This window comes from Ostrinia nubilalis, chromosome 7 (assembly GCF_963855985.1).
Source record: "Ostrinia nubilalis chromosome 7, ilOstNubi1.1, whole genome shotgun sequence".
Classification (NCBI taxonomy): domain Eukaryota; kingdom Metazoa; phylum Arthropoda; class Insecta; order Lepidoptera; family Crambidae; genus Ostrinia; species Ostrinia nubilalis.
In genome coordinates, this window is record NC_087094.1 from 10330119 (window position 1) to 10342266 (window position 12148).

A 12148-nucleotide genomic window follows, 5' to 3' on the forward strand; every position below is an offset into this window, starting at 1 on the left:
AGACCACTAAACATTTACTGCTGGGCAAATATGAAGGTCCTGAAAAACATGGTACCTACTTACAAACTTTATTTAATGAAGAGTCAACGTATCAGTAATTAATCTTTCATTGGCTTTTAATAATAATGAACTGAAAAAAGTAACAGGTCCCTACCAACTCATATGACCCCGATCTCTATTACTAGTCAATATACTTAACTAGTCAATATTATTGAAACTAAAAGTATTATTATCAATTTATGGTCGTTTTATGTGACAAATGCCGCTTTATTGCCAAACGCTGCGACGCAATGACGTAATGGCACCGCGCGCGTCGGAACATTTCAGATAGACAAAAGGGAACCTTGGTTCGCTACGATCCCAGATAACCGCCTCTATAAATCTTTTAGGGTCTCGTCCATCCACCTTATATCACGTAAAGTACACAGGTCGCAGGTAAGGACCTGGTTTTCTTGTTTCCTGAATTTCAATCAAGCCATACAGTCATATGGATAGTGTTTTAACAGTGTTACAGCCGTATATTCCGCCAGCGGTCGCGATTGATTGATTTTCTGAGTAGTATCGGCTTTCTCGCTAGTGAGAGTGCCAAATGCTTTGGCCAAATACATATTTCATAAAATTTTGGATTAAATCAATTTCTATTTCATGAAAAGATACTTCCACTGAATAGCAGAGGTAGATTTTTTTAGTAAAGTAGGTATAAATTAAGTATTATTACGTAAGTTGTTGAATATCTCAATTAACATTTTTGTTTATAAAATGTTGATGTGTGGTCCCAGCTCAAACAATCAAGCAAATTGTCGAAACATTGGGAACGCACAGTCCGTACGTTTTCCTCGATGATTTGGCAACTCGCCCCCGCCTATATTTAAATCGTAATCTCACTGAGTCAACGCTCTAACACCCAAAATAAACGGTCCCGCTAAGACGACAAACTTCGAACAAGTTCTAAATAGCAACAATTGTTAAATCAACTAACAAACTCAGGATTATCTGCGTAATCCGAGCGTAGAAGATTGCTAACGACGCCCTCTGATGTGGTGTGTAATTGTGTACAAAAGTTAAGTTTATTCGTAGTATTAGTAAAGTTTTGGTAACCGTGTATTACACTGGTCAACACATGTTTTTTTTCCTTTAATTTTTTTTCTGCTATTGGGTATTTCTATGGCCCCGATTATAAAAAAAATACTGGGAGATCGTCAACAGCTTTACTTTTTAAAATATAGAGTTTTATTATTTTGACAAAAAAATACGAAAAATTATACATTGTGTTGATAAAATATCTATTGAACACTAGCAAATGATCTTTTATATGATTTCTTTGAATAGACAAGTTTGAGTAGATCTCGTTGCAAACTCCAGCAATGGTCTGCCATTCATATATGATCACCACCACCTCTGATAACCTTCTTCCATTGTCCGAAAATTCTAATGACATCTTTTATCCTGCTCCTCACTAAACTCACCCACATTTTGTGGAAATCGATATTAATGCGAGTATATGAAGTGTATTTTTATGCCCATGTTGCACCCTAGCTCTTGCAAGTTGGATAGCATGCTCTTAACAATTTCTTTTTGCTTAGGAATTTACTTTTAACCAAAAAAATGAATTCTAAGCTTAGGACTGGACTTCAGTCATTGATTTCTTAAAATTACGATCATTTACCAGTTGCCTAATGTGAGTCCCATCAAAAATTACCAACATTAAAGTTTTCTGTGCTTAATCCTGAAAACTTTCATGAAAGAAAATTATAACATTCGTTACTTTTGTCAAGCGCCTTCACAGACTGTTTCAAGATGCCGAGGTTAATATAAAGTGGTGGAAGTACGGTGATACGGTCTTGGCTAACTAAAGGCATGTTTATAAATTAGTTTGTATCAACTTTAGCTGAAAAGCAAAAAGTTGTGTGTGCGGGAAGCCGCACTGGTCAAAATTTTTGTAACAAATGCTTTTGTTTGTTACGACTATTCCAGATACACATGAAACGGGACTTTTGTGTAGCCCCTTTGTTGGCCTAAAGTAAGTTACCTATTCTCAGAACACAAATAACCCATTTGTGGTCTTGATTAATTAATTTCAAATATTTATTTTAAAGTGTCGATGTTACGCAGTTTTCATGAAATGCGATAGAGGTTTTCGACATTTTTCAAATATTATATTTACCACAAACATAGCAGAAGCAATCTGGATTAAGCACACAACATCTTCATAACGAAGCAATATCGAAAACACCAACAAAATATATTTTTTTGTCCAATTAAATCAAAAATCTAAGTAAAAATATTAAATGAAGGTAGATAGCTATAACTCATAAACAAAAGCTGTTAGAGAAAAACTGTTGCCATATTTAAAAAATATGCGTCAATTTGAGATAGAAACAGAAAAAAAATCACAGGAAACAAACAATTTTATTTTTTTTGTTGACCAGTGTTATCGATATGTAAGTTATTACACCCACGTACCTTTTATTGATAAAGTAAATAAATATATCAAAGCACATAATATTTTCCTACTAGATACTGGCACATATTTATAATTCAATGTAGGTTTTTCGTAGAATGCTACTTCTCCATAAGTTAAAAAAAATATATATCACGAAAAACATACTGCTCTAAGTAATGTAGGTACTCGTATATGAACACAAAACATAGATAGTTCACTGTTCCCGAGCACCGTTCATCCTGGGAATATATTAAACACACATTGCGAGCGGAGCGCGTGATGAAAATCTCTCAGGGAAAAACAGAAATCCCGCGAGTGGTATTACAGGCAAAAGAAAAGAAGCAAAAGGGTTCTTATGTGTGTCTCACTTTATTGAAGGTATAAATAAACTTAATGTATCTATACTCGTAGTATAAATTAAGGGCACCTTTGTCTTTTCCAATACATGTTAAAAAGGCGAAAATTCTTTCATCTTTGGAAATGCTATTATTTTATCAATTGTTCTTTTACCACGGAAATATTCGTGTTCACAAGTTAACAACAGAAATCTACGGGAAACGGCTGGTAATTATCTAAATTGACGCGACCGTTAAAAGTTATTGCATGGTCATGGACAGCCAACAATAAGTACCTACTGATAGACAGTACCTATCTGGACGGTAATAGCTGGGTACGGTTCATCCCTCCGTCATAGGATGTAAGTAACTTAATTACAACTGCCCGATAGGGTTTCTCATTACATAACACTAATTTATTGGAAGGTCATCGAGGAATACTAAAATATTTAAGGCACGCAGTCTCATCCAATTAGCTTTGTATTCGTAATACAGTTTGCAATTAATTAGGTATTAACTTTACTAAGTCTGACCTTTGACTTACCTAACGTGCAGTTCTTTGGATTAGTCGAATTACTTACCTCAAGTATTATTTTAAAATTCTTGTTTATCATAAAATCTCAAAAGAACACTGCATGCAATTAAGTCAAAGTGGCATTTACTAATACCATTGACCAAACAAAGTATTATGATAATGTGTTGCATCGCATGCGACTTTAAGACCCAGAACAGAGCCCCGATTACGGTAATTTTTAACGTCAACAATCCAGACACGCTTCTCGATTCTGCGATACGATTGGTCGTTCAACAGCGTACGTCAGCTGTTTTGACCAATCGTATCGCAGAATCAGAAACGCGTCTGGATTGTAGACGTTATAAAAGTTACCGTAATCGGGGCTCAGACGGTGAAACGCAACTGCAATGAAACTGCAACTGTTAGTTACTTTTGAGTTGCATCTAAGTTTCTGCTATAGCGTCCGTTGAGAGACCACACATGACGCGACCAGTTTGAAACTTTCAGTTTGTTCATCAGAATCATCAGAAAGTTGCAGTTTCGTTGCAGTTGCGTTTCACCGTCTGTTCTGGGCCTAACTGCAACGTAGATTTCATAGTTTATAAAAACTAAATAAAGATCAGAAAGCAAGAAGAAAAATTAAATGAGTTAAAGAGAAAATTTAGGAAATATAATAAGAGCGTGCGTCTTTCAATATTTTCAAAGAAAATCTACTTAGGTATATCCAAGTAATTAGCAAAATACGAAATAGGGAGCAATTAATTGGCTATTCTAAATAAAAGCTCTCTACATGTATTATTATAACTATAGATAAAAACCAATACATATAAATAATTGGGGCAGACTTGCGTCAATCATCCTTCATCTAGCCAATATTTTTACGATTATATGCTATTAAGAAGCCACAATGTTTACGACGCGTGGCCATGAATTCTGCCAGTCACATTAAAATCAGCTGCCAGAGAAATGTTTTTTGCGTAACTATTTGGGGTATGACTTAATTCTACTGTACTAATTAGAACATTTCTTACGATTCAATCAAATTATAATACAATGAAGTTTGCATCGTCCTTTCGTTTCAAGTGTAACTATTCTTGTATATTGTAATATTGGTATCGGGACACTTGCGCGAAAGACACTAGCGCGAAAGACATTGGCGCGAAGACACTAGCGTCTTTTCGCCCTAACGTCCGTTCACGCTAGTGTCTTTTCGCGCTAGTGTCTTCGCGCTAATGTCTTTCGCACTAGTGTCTTTCGCGCAAGTGTACTAGACCGTAATATTAGACTATACAACTTTATAAGTGTGAAATAATAAAATTGAAATAATTATGACTGTTTAAGTTCTGACATTGGCTATTACCAAAAAAAGTTTTATAAGAACGTAAAGCTTTCACTACCAGTGGGTTACATCTTTTACCAACCCGTATGGAGCCAATTATGTTAAAAATCACTGTAGTGATATTTTTAGTCGTCCTATAGAACTGTCCTATTTTATTATCTTTCATTATGTCTAAATTCAAGTCTTACTTCTTATTTAATTAAAATTGAATTAATTAAAATCTGTATTCTAAGTTACATAACATATAACAACAACTACGATAAAAAAAAACCTTGATTGAACCCTGAACGAATTCTTTTCTTTTAGGTTCTTGAATCACAATGTTAAAAATCTTTGCCCTGAATACCAAAATCAAGAAGATTCGAATTTTTGGCTCTGAACCAATATACATGCAGTGTAATCATCATACAATGTAAAAATAACAATTATCTATACAAGTCACAGTACATTAGTCAGTCATTTCCGTTGGAGGATCTTGACAAAATAAAAAATAATGGAAAACTTACGTCAACTACGGACAAATAGTTACCCCCAACACGAAACACAATACGCAGTGGGGAGTGAAGCTTTTTCCCAAATAAGTTTACTTAGCACTCATGTACAAAAAGTTATTCGATCTAATATATTTCAGTGCCTATAGATATCGGAATCCAATAACTACAATAAGTCTGTTGGATTACTTATTACGTAGGAATAATTGTATCTTTCTGAATACTGGAAATGGCTATATCCATTTAACTACCACGCATTTACTTGGCGCTACAAAAGTAGAGATAAAGAAAATTCTAAAGTTATTTAGAATCAAAAAGGTTCAGGATTACTGAGGTATTATGCAAAACGAACCCCTCATAAAGCTGCGAGCTCAATGCGAATAATCCTCTTTTGCTTGATGCCAAAGCTTTCTTAAAGTATACTCGTAACCTCTCGATTAAATCGAAGAAAGTCTCATTAGGAGAAACTTACCTCTTGAAGAATGTTGATTAATTGTCCTACTACTACGAAAAGTTATGTCAATAATACTTAGTTTAGGACCAAAATAAGATTATAAAATTTTGATAGATCAGAGTAGGTAACGTCACTCTTTTCAGGAAAAACAGCATTTCTCTAGAACAATCATGTAAATGACGACATTCGTGGGCTGTAGCAAGTATTACATCCCAGAAAGGGGTGTACTAATAATGTATAAATACAGTAGAGATGTAGATACACAGTTCTCAGTAGAATAGTATACATTTATGATAAGTCTTATTTATTCAATCCCAATTAGTAAAATGTAGAGCAAGATTTATTTGACACGGATAAAAGTGCCCTAAAAACTAAGTCTAGCCGACTACAGTAATAAATATTTTTACAAGCTTTTATTTACTTTCACATGACGTCTGGTGTCTGTCGTCAAATCTTGCAACTTAAAATTTACCCACTTCCCGGTTTCCTATTGAGCTGGATTGCATGCATGTGTAGGGTAATTCCAGGATACATGCCCCAGTGGGATAGGTGTCGCGATTTTAAATACACTATGTTACAAGCAACTTAGCCTAAAGTTATAGTACGTATAATAGAAAGGGACCTCCCCGTACCATTTTTCGCCTCGCAAACCATTAAAGAGTGCGTTCGTTTAGCCAGTGAGAGCAAAAATATTCCGCGGCCAAACCTTAGCGAGCGTCGAAATAAAATTGGTAAGTATGTTTTAATGGATAATTTTTTTGTCAGCTGTAAAATGAAGCAGATTTTTATATAATTTGATAGACTATCTTATAAATTAGACGGGATAGCTATGTTTAATTCGATTTTTAGTGTTATTATATTTTTTATTAAAAAAGGCACCTATCCTATGCGAAAAGGATAGTTGCCTAATTTTTTTTTGGTATAGATGCCCTTAGGGCCATGTCCCATGCACCTAGGGGCATCTATCCTAACCTGCTCTTTTTGTCACAAGTAGCAAGTAAGAAGAAAAAAGAATGTAGTACGGCTAACCTTAGGAAAGTAATAAATAGGGTGCCACTTCTGATCGAATTACCTTTTTACCCGACTTCGGGTGGATGTACTATGTACTATTTTTAAGAAAAAATATTAAATTTCATTTTTAATTCATTTAATAACAAATAATCTTAAATTATAATACTTGGCTTGTTTGATTTCAAAATGCATTTGATCCTTAGAATTCAAAAACTGTATTAACGAGTCATCTATCCCTGCATCAGGCATCTATCCTTTGAAGCAATCATACAGTGAGTCTTCTATCCCCCACATTAGGCGTCTATCCCACTTTTTAGAGGTCAATTAAAATGGTATTTACTCAGAATCGGTATAACTTAAACTAAAATAATTACAGTAATATCATAGACGAAAGACCAAAGTTTACAGATACTAAGGTCAAATTGTTGATAAAAACTTACTGACTGAGTTACAGAGCTGTTTCAAAAAGTGGGGCATCTATCCTGGACTTACCCTAAGTCATTTTAAGTAACTATCGTAAAGAAATCATGATTAAGCTTTGGTTTCAGCAATTCTCCATTGCAGTAACTTTCCTCCACCTCCAAATCAATCAATCAATAAAACATTTATTGTGTTGAATAAAAAAAAAAAAAGGTTGAATGGAAAAGTTCGCCGGAACTGAGGTTAGGAAACTATAAATAAATAATTACAAAAAACTTATAATACTCACAAAATGGAATTCGTTGTAACCCACGCATTATAACCCAAAAGGTCAAGATAATTCTGACTGGATTAGAGGTGAGTCTCACAATCTGAACACGTGCGATCTATAACTAACGTGAGATATTATTATGTGGGCCTGAATTTCAGGTAGGGCGATCTTTTTGAAAATGGTAGTAGATAATACTGAATCGCTTAAGTAGAATTCCTACGATTTCTTAAGGTACAGTGTGTTGTTTAAGTGCAGCATACCGCATTAATATAAACTTTAATTTTATCTAAGGCATTATTTTAATCCACAAGTAGGTTATTTTCATTTTTCAGAAACCGTTGTATTTGATGGAAAATTTTATCCCGCCTACGAGTCGCTATGACACCGGAAATCTTACGACCTAAAGTTACACGATGGCGGATAATGTACAAACTCGATGTAGGTAGGTACCTATAATATAATCTCTGGGGAATGAGTCTTACTTTGAGATTATCTTTACATCAATCTGATAAAAAAGCGATTTCCTTTTTAATTTTGCCATCATACAAAGTAAACTAAGGTAACTACGTGAGAATTTTTCAAATGCTTTATTTTATAGATTGGAGCATGACAGACTAGTAGGAAGAATGCTACTTTTATACAGTGAGGTTGTCTGTTCCATGTCGGCTCAATTGTAATAAGCTTGTAAAAAAATAGAGTTCTTTTCTTCTTCTTCAGATGTTACACAAGCGAGTTATCGTGAAAAACCTTCGAAGAAAGACATTGCCCAATATCATTTATGACAATTCTCAGTAACACCAATAAAATATTAAGTGTTGGCACCAATATGAGAATAAATTTAATCCTAACCTGCACTTTCTGAAAGTTTAAAATTCACACGATTCTAGGATAAATCTAAAATTACGTTATCGTAGATCAAAAATAAAAGTTGTTGCGTATTTTCAGCATTATGTAGTGTGCCCTATTTTGTGTAGGTAGGTAGGTACACCCTGTATAAAGCTTCATGATTTATTCACCAACAACTGGACTGTTTGTATAATCAAATCATTACTTGTCGCCTTAACAAATATCAAACGTAGTTTTAACCCAAACTAAATTACCAAAAACTTTTCATGAAAATATCCTATCAGGTAATTCATCCCTAGTGGTGTAGGTATTATTCATGACATGTACTTTATCAATAAGACCTGGGTAATTCATAACATTGCACTGAATCGTCCTGTTCCTTCTATGTAGGTAAGTAATAATTCCTGTGTTACTGTAGTTTTGTGACTTAAAATACTGAACAGAATAGTGTATAAAAGTTCTGGAACTTTATTAAATATTAAATGATCTACAACTACGACTTACCCCTTAACTTGATTCTCCTTATTCGTAAATAAATAAAAACGATGAAAATAATAAAAACATAAACGCACACAAACAAAATTAAAATTCACATAATTCAAAACAATAAAAATAACGAGTGGCACTAAAACTTTCTCGCTGGGCGATCGTACGAGCGGCGCGGCATCGGCGCCCTGTGAATGCAAGCAGCCCTCGCGACGTTACGCGAACGACTGCCCTGTCGGGCTAGGCGGGTTGCACACACACACGTCAAATTAGTGAAACCCATGTGAACATACCGCAGTGCACTGAAACTGAAAAACTGAAACTGAACATTCTTAAACTAAGTAACCCGACTTCAGATACCTAACTTGTAAAGAACATCGATGTAATTTGCTTACCCTATCTGAGTCTCTAGCCCTTGGCAATGCTATCATGGGTGAAGAATTTTCCACCGCAATCGGTGTTAATCTGATGATCGTAATATGAAAAGTACCTAATGAATTAAGTAGGTACCTACCAAACTAAGAACTAAGGATATTCTGTACTTAACTCTTGGTCTGATGAAAATGGATATCATTCGTGCTAACCAAAAGACGTCTTTGTTTGGTCTTTGAATGGACGTCCATTGCAGAGTCTGGCGGACAAGGGCTTCTCCAATTTAGCACAACGACCGGTCCGTTAGGTGGTGGAACAGAAAAGTTCCCGAGTGGTCACCGTGAACCAGAACACGCAGTAGTGTGGTGTACGCTAGGCAGGTGCTGACCTGTTGTTATAATTTGAGATGGGGGAACTAAGTAACAGTTTTAACCACAAAAGTTTTCATTGATTAAGTTCATTACTACGTAATCATTAGAATTTAGAGATAAGAAGATATAGGAACGAAAAAAATATAATAATATTATGTAGGAATTTATAGAAATTGCAGGTATTAGTACCTTTTTTCCATAATGAAATGATTTGCGCATATCTTCCCTACTGGCTGATGGTAACGGCCAGTGGGTTATGTGGGACTCTCTCCGTCAGATGGGCGGGATCTAACCACTATGTAAAAGCCCGACCGTGTCCTCCGAAACCAATGAAACGGAGCCACGAGTTACTACTGTCCTAACTTAGACATTTCTCCGCGGCTCCATCTCAGGCTGAGAAAGGCTTCGAAGGGAATGCTGGAACCCCTCGGGTCGTCTGCTAACAGCACAATGTGGGACACTGGTGCGCCACCGCCACGGGCCTCACGGCCGCCGGCTAGAGATGGGTTTCCACCCGGGTAAAAACCCACATGAGGGTAAAAACCACAGATATGGATTAGAGTAGATACAGCAAGTTGCTAGTCAAAGCGTGCCATTCCGATATGTCCAAATGGACATACATGGTCGAGTGATGTTCATGTAATCCGATTACAACAATCGGATACGATGATTTTACGAGGACAGTAGTACGAACACGATAGAGAGAAGAAATTATTTACGGATTGAGAATTGTAATTAACAGCAACGAGTAACAAATATGTAATTAATTAGAATAAAGTAGCAGAAGAAGAATTATAAAACAAGTTAGATCAGTGATCGCGGAAGACAGAGTGCACTGTATAACGTCGAAATATACAAATCAAGAAGTTAGGTCAGTGATCGCGGTATACACTATTACTACTATGTATACGACGCCCGAGATTTTGTCGTTTAGAAATATCTTTAAAACTAGGTACCTGACTTAGCTTTATGAAAAAAAAACGAATTGGCAAAACTACGCATTTTTACATTTATTAAAAATAAAAAGCTTGAGTAAAATAGTCTTTATTTTATGAAAGTAGGTCATTTACTTACTAGGATATTTAAAAGTATGGAATTAAGTATGAATTACTAGTAGTACTATTTAACATAATGGAATAACGATCATTACTTTCATAAACATTAGGCACAACAAAAATATTATTTGCAAATTAATAATGTAGAATTGTAGAATAACGTCTACCGCTACATAATTATTTTAATCCACAGTCAGACTAGCTATAAATTTAACAAAATATCAGTTTTATCGGAATTAATTAATTTTTAGGGTTCCGTACCTCAAAAGGAAAAAACGGAACCCTTATAGGATCACTTTGTTGTCCGTCCGTCCGTCTGTCAAGACCCTTTATCTCAAGAACGCGTGAACGTATCAAGCTGAAATTCACATGAAATACTCAGGTCTATTGTCCCTTTAAGCTGTGAAAATATCAAACTTCTAAGCCAAGCCAATCAAAAGATACAGCCGATTATGTCGATATTTTCAACAAATTTTCGACACTCGCAAAGGAATCAAAACCTACAGGATACTTCCCGTAAACTCAGAATCTTGAAATTTGGCATAAAGCATTGTCATATAATGCAAATATAGGAAAAATTGCGAAAATTACATTTTTTTAGTTATATAATATAATAAAAATATTTTAATAAAATGAAACTTACTACCTTATTTCTCACGAACGAATAAAGGTATCAAATTGAAATTTATACCAAATACCTAGATCTATTGTCCTTTTAAGAAGTAAAAAAATCAAACTTCTAAGTTAACGCGATCAAAAGATACAGCAGTTTATACCGACACCTTAGACGAATTTCCGTCACACGCTAGGGAATCAAAACCTACAAGGTACTTCCTGTGAACTCAGAATCTTGAAATTCGGCACGAAGCAACGTTATATAGTACAGATAAAGGAAAAATTGCGAAAATGATAAATTTGAAGTTATATAAAATTTAAAATATTATTTTTGCTTACATGACATAATTTTTTTTTTTAATAATTATAAACTTACTACCTACCCTTTTTCACATTAACGCGTAGAGATATTAAAGTTGAAATTCATATCAAACACTTCTTAAATCTAATTGCCTCTAAACTGTGAGAAATTCTAAATCAACGCAAAAATTCAAAACGCTGAGGTAGGTACCTACCTATAATGCAAATATAGGAAAAATAAATAAATAAAAAATAATCATACCGCATATTTTGAAATTCGCCACTACTCGCAACGGAATCAAGTAAGTAATTTGATTTAATACGTCATAAATTGTAAACCGCTACGTTTGTACGGCGGAACCCTCGGTGTGCGAGCCCGACTCGCACTTGGCCGGTTTTTGAATCGAGTCACACGATATCATTCGATGACTTTGCGAATGCAGTACGATGATACGATTACTTTTACGTTGCGGAAATCACTAAAATTCGCTAAAATGACACTAATGACGTTTAAAAAGTGGCACGCTCGGCTTCATACAAATTTTGACACATGCTGCATCTATCCTTATCTGTGGTAAAAACCCAATAAAAACCCGTTTCATTCCACCCGTGGGTGTTTACACCGGGTGAAAACAAATAATTTTATAATTATTTCAATTGGTATCTTTTCTTTATTTTTATTGAATTTTTCTCATTTAAGTTTATTGATTAATAAGTAATAAGTCAAATTTAACACTAATATGCATTTATATCGTGGCCAAATCGTAAAATTGATCACGTTATGATGATGTGACCAATCCCAACTAATATTATAAATGCGAAAGT

The 12148-nt window shown here is 34.8% G+C and overlaps 1 protein-coding gene across 1 annotated transcript in view; it reads right to left on the minus strand.

Moving 5' to 3' along the window:
* The window catches only part of LOC135073258 (serine/threonine-protein phosphatase rdgC), a 67949-nt gene extending 59124 nt beyond the window's left edge, over window positions 1-8825 (minus strand). Inside the window, exon 1 of the mRNA XM_063967369.1 lies at window positions 8629-8825. The gene's annotated coding sequence lies outside the window, so the exon portion shown is untranslated. The remainder of the gene's footprint in view (window positions 1-8628) is intronic.
* Between the last annotated feature and the right edge of the window lie 3323 nt (window positions 8826-12148).